The sequence below is a fragment of the Pempheris klunzingeri genome, chromosome 16 (genome assembly GCF_042242105.1).
Source record: "Pempheris klunzingeri isolate RE-2024b chromosome 16, fPemKlu1.hap1, whole genome shotgun sequence".
In the NCBI taxonomy this organism is placed as follows: Eukaryota; Metazoa; Chordata; class Actinopteri; order Acropomatiformes; family Pempheridae; genus Pempheris; species Pempheris klunzingeri.
The window spans coordinates 10791705-10797704 of NC_092027.1; positions in this window are offsets into that span (position 1 = coordinate 10791705).

Sequence of the window (6000 nt, forward strand, 5' to 3'; positions counted from 1 at the left end):
GCAGTCCGTCACACCTAATTTTGATTTAGCGGCAGTGCGTGAAGAAGGTGCTCGGTAATCGGGGGAGTCTCTCCCTTGAGGGCGGAGATAGTGCGTAAGATAGACAGAAACAGAAACCACCGCCTCCAAAGGCAGGCGAGACCGCCCCGCGCCCAGCCAGCTCTGGAGTTTGTAGCAGCCCAAAATAAAATGAAGTGATGACGGCCGGCCGCCCACTGCGCCGGATAATTACGACAGGAAGGAGGTTGGAGAGGATAACAAAGTTCATTTAAGTCATTTCTTGAATGTGTAGAGTGGGTTTAATGTCTCTCTTCAAAGTAGGGCTGCTGCTGCACTTTTAATAAGGTTCAGGTTTGCGCACCTGAACAATTTCCATAAACTAGTCGACAGTGGATGGGAAAGTGGTGCTTCTTAAGTGACATTTCATGTAAGCACCGTGTTAATAAGATGGTGCTCTCAGCAGCTGCAAGGTGTGCTGGAAACATATGGGGGGAAAGGAAGGACAAAAACAGCTTATTTAGTGTCAGGCGGTCTTTGGCACTACAGATTTCTGGTAATAAGATCCCCAGAGGCCCCAAAAAAGCCCCAGATTCACTGTGTCCAAATTGGTTTGTGGTAATTTTAATTTTGGAATATAATATGCACTACTGAAGCTCAACAGACATGATAAGGAATCCTGCTTTAGCTACACACTCATGTGGCATCAAAATCTAGTTTTAGGATCTTTATTACTCCAGGGGATACTGCGCTTACATGATGATGCATATTCCTGAATTCTTTTGTAATATTGTGGTTTGAGAATAACGCCCTTGGCCAACTAATCCGGGCATGGACAGATGATTTGCATGCAACACTGTGGTCACATTTAAATCAGCCACAGAAACATATTAAAGGACAGGTTCAGATTTTTCCACCTCTATTTTAATACCATGCACACATGACCAAATGTACATTGGAGGAGTTATTGGTCATTCTAAGCATGTCTCCTGTTCACACTGGCCGTAAAGAATGAGCAAAATTGAAGCAGCAGAGGCAAAAATATCCAGACTTTTAGTGGGCGGTCAGACATCAAATCAGCCCTGCGTTAAAACACCACAAGGGGCCGCTTCGGTGGGGGCGAGTTGCTTCAGGTATCAGTGAGACATGAAATACGAATCGAGTCCAGTCTGAGTAACAGATCTGTGAATTAGACGGCTTCTTAACGCACCAAAGCACGGATCAGCGGTTCAGTATTTTCTATTTCTGGAAAGTTAAAATGGAGGAAACAATTTCTTTTGTTCAATGCAACAATTGTAAGGTAAACAGTAGAAATACAGCATGTATTTGAAGTTGAGGCAGGTTCTACTTTTTTGCCGGACAACTCGGCGTTTTACCCCCTGCCAAACTCACCTCATTTAAATAAATGAGTTGAAGTGGCTTTTTTTCAGAGCTAAAGCTGACCTGAACGAGGCAATAGTCCCTTGTATGTGTTAAGGTCCAAAAATACTGGATCCTACGATTCCCATAATGCAACACAAAAGCATCTTTCTTCAGAGTCTGGTAAATGCACATGACTTTCAAACTCAGTGACAGTTGGTAACACAGGCTTTCTGTTACAAAATACCAGCCTGTTCTGTGTTGGCTTCTTGAGATCCCTGATTAGTGACAGCTCATGCCTGAACCTTCTTAGAGTCCCTTTTACTATTTTTGAAATTGTATGGTATTACTAAAAGGTGCTTCCTGTTCGGCATTTATGTTTTCTTCTGTGCTAGCTACGTTCTACTCTGTTTTTGTAATCTATTATTTCTATGTCTCCAGGTGCGTGCTGCCAATGACTAGAATGGGACTAGTTATTTCTACCTGCCTGTCCATTGTTGTTTCATGTACGCTCTGATGCAGGTCTGATAGACCAAAAGCTCAGTTATTAAAGTGATTTACTGCATAGATCTAAGTGTGCGGAAACCTTTTTGATCACAAAATAACAGTCTACAAGCCCTAATTGAGAGAATTGACAGATCACAATGAATTTGGAAAGCTTCCTCCAGAGCTGCAGAAGACATTGTGCAGCTGTCGCGTTCCCCATGACAAATAAGCTGATCCTCTTGTATAAAAGCAGTGGAGTGTCCCTTTAAGTTCAGCTGAGGCTGTGAGGGTTCAGCAGTCTGAGGAAGCCAAATGAAGCAGGTATTTTCCAAAGTTACAGTCTTCAATATTAAATTCCCTCTTTGTTTTTGAACAGTGTTCCTTGCTGGGCTGCAGTGGAGGTATAATGATTATACTATATACTATTTGAAAACTCTGTGAGACTTCTGAACCCCCATAAAGCTTCAGCTGACTTTTATAATACATTTCTTTTGCACAGGATGAAGACTGTGGATTTTCCCTGTTATTTCTTACTGTATAGCCCTGGGAATAACTTTACAGCAAGTATAGAGGAATAACTACAGAAAGCAATAACTCTTAATCTGCCATTGAGGTGCTCAGTGATTTTCTTTTGTGTTTAAAAGAAACCCAATAGCCCATACAAAGGATCAATCAAAGTGTACGGGTGACTCATTTGTATTTGAGTCATCTGTAATGCACCTTTATTCGGGTCACTTAAAAATGGCAGACAGTCCAATAAACACGTCCCTATAGCTGTAGAATTACGGAGGCGCCAACTATTGCGCCACTTCAAAGCATTTTTATTTTGATATCTGCTATGTAAACATGTTACATAAATGTGTATCGCTAATTGTTAAATCCTGAATGTGTCATAGATCATTTCATGGGCATATATAAAGAAGGTGTTACATAAATCCCTGAAAAAGAAGGTGTAACCCTGTTTGTTTGTTTTTTTACCCCCCTCTGTCTCTATGTCACAAACACGAGGTTGGTGGTAAATTGTGGATATAAAATGGTTTGAAAACTGCAACGTGGGTAATGATATCCTTTCCTAAACGGCAATAATCCTCTGAATGAATCATTAAAAGGTTGGATCTGGTAAAAATAGACAAAGAGAATAAACCCACTGCATTAAAACAGGAAACAGATTAACATTTGTTTGTTTTCACAGTTGTGTTCATAGACTGTGACATGGCTGTACTTTACACTTGTGAAATGTGGGTTGAATTTTTTTTTTTCTTTCTTCATCTTATCTCTCTTATTCTGGTTTAACTGGAGTTTGCTCGGGTCTTACTACGATCATCTTACTGGGATTTAAAGTGTAAGCCAGCTGCAAAAGAGAAGAGCAAAGAGCAAAGTACAGGAAGCAGGAAAAGATTTGATGAAAGCGGATGGGGAGAAGCAAACATCAGAGATGTTACAGAATGTCAAAGACTAACTTGGGACGCTGGAAGGCACATGCAGTGTTCAAAAGTACATGAAAAATATAAACTGGAAATGACACATCCCCACTCTTTCACTCTTATCCATCACTCACTCACACGCACACACACACACGCACAAACACACAGACACAGAAACACACACATCTCCATGGAAACTGATAAAAGAATAGCTGGTCTGGAAAAAGAAGCTACTGACAAAGCATATACAAGAACTTGGATGGTCAGCAAGAAACACATTTATGGGATCAAGAAAAACCTCGGAGGGAATTAAGCAGAAACAAAAAGGCTGCCAGTTATAGAATATGGAGAAAATGCTAAATTAACGCAGCAATAATGTCAGAAAACTTGAACTTGAGTATGATATTAATGTAAATCTTTAAAATCCACAAAGAGCAGAGCCTTACATGCTCTTAACCTGATTTGGCTTACTGTCCATTTGCTGTTTTTTTTTTTAATTACAGGCTATGCATTTAATGCGAGTGTGGCTCAAACTGAAAAACTGCGGGATGCGACGACGCGAATCAGACAGAATCCAAACCCGGCAGAGAGAACTGAGTAAACGTGAAGGAGTGAAAGTTGTGCGGATGTTGCAGATAGTAGAACAGAGAGAGGGTGGGCAACAGAAGAGGGGAGAGGACAAGGGAAGGAGTACAGCAGAGAGTACAGCACAGTACACCACCTACACTCGTCTCCATGGCAACTACCACACTAGAACGAGTGATAATGCAGTTCCCTCTCTTCCTATTCTGAAAACTGTTCAGTTGGTACCATATGCACTGTGCAGTATGTGGGAGACAAAGCCTTCAGTATTCTGCTGTTGCAGATGATATGAGAAATGTTTTCCGAAACGTTCAATGTAATGAACCCAAGACGAATATTTTGACTGCGTGCGTTACATCCGACTATCCACCAGAGACGTTGGCTTAGCCTGACACTGAATTCATCATCATCGCTTTAAGGGATAACATGTTGTTGTTTTTTTTAATTTAGGTTGTTTTTTTTTTCCTTCGCCAAAGCAAGTGTCACACTGTGTGGGCAGCAGTTGCTTTCAAAGAACAAGTGTTGAGGTTGATAGAGCTTAAAAGGCATGATAAAATAAATGCCTATTCCCCCCCCCCAAGCTTGTTCCTGCTGCTCCTGCTGTGACACCATAACAACACAAAACCTTTATACATGGCTCTGTGCAACACGTTTGAAATCTGTATCATCAAAAAGTGAAGATACTGTGTGAGCACAGTTTGAAGTGGAGCGTTACTGTGACAACAATGTACTGTGGAATTTGCACAAAGCGTGCGTACAGTGTACTGAATTATGTCATGTGTATCTCAAACAAAAAACAGGCTAGTGAGATTATTTGAGACAGTGTGTCTTTGCTACTCCTACCACTCCTTTTTTTAGCCATCCTTCCATGAGCCTTTCATCTTATTATGGACTCATTTTGTTATCTCAAAACTGCTTGTTTCACTGCCAAAGCACAGCATGCTGCTGTTAGCGTAACTAATTCTTGTTCATTGTGCAACCGAAAAAAAAAAATTAATCAATCTCTGGTGTTTGGTCACGTCCGTCTGAGGGGATTTTGTTTTTGTCTGGTCTTCCGTCATTCACTGTTTATTTGTTAGGCAGACAGTCATGATTAATACAATCAGTCTGTCACTGTCAACTCAGCATATGATAAATAAAGAGCAAGTAAGATCCCTTGCTGGGCGGTTCACCAGAAAAACTTCCAGATGGCCGATGCTCTTCGCTTCACCGCCACGGTTCGTTTCAGAAACCATCTGACTGAAAAGTGAAGTAGATTTGATCTTTATCATTGGTGAGCAGGAGCTTTGGCCTCACCACTGGAGGTTCAGTCCCCTATTTAAATAAGAGATTTTGGTCTCAGTGTTCATATCTGTGTGAATGTGTGTTGCATTTACTTATTCCTCTCAGTTGATCTGTGTCCTAGTTAATGGCACCTGTTGTTTTCCTTCACCTGTGCAAAGTGACAGCATTTTAAAAAGGTTGGCCATCCATTACCACCTCCAACACAAAGCTTAAGCCATTTGAAGTATGATTTTTGCCCCTCGTGAAAGACATAAATCTTACTAAGACTGCAAGTAACAATCATTTTCATTACTGATTAATCCACAGATTTAGGACTACAACTATTAATTCTCTTTTTCTTATCAATGAAACTGCCTGTTGCTTTCTTCACCAATTTACAAAATGTCAAGAAATTGTGAAAATCGTCATAATTTCATGAAATCCATCTTGTTTTGTATACCCGACAGCTCAAAAACCAAAGATATTAAGATATCAATCATAAATCAAGTGTTGAATCCATCAGCAGCGGATGCTGATCAGGAATCATTAAAACATTACCTCTGCATGAGATCATGCAAGATGCATATTTTTCCTCTTTTAATTAAAAACCAGGTGACAGGTAAAGAACTTCAAATGGAGCTTGAGCTCTTTTTTTGCACCAACAGCCTGGTTACTTGGGACACAGAACAAAGATGTGGTTGACTGCTCAGCGAGATGCTCTGCTCAACATCATAAGGACATTACAGGAACAGCAGGAGAAAATCCGCTTGAGTGCAACATTATCTTTTTGGCAGCAACGTCAAAACAGAATTTTGGGGGCTTTCATGCAAGGGTAAAATTTTCTGCCTCAACCATCTGCTGAGGGCTAAACTGACATGAAGGCAGACTC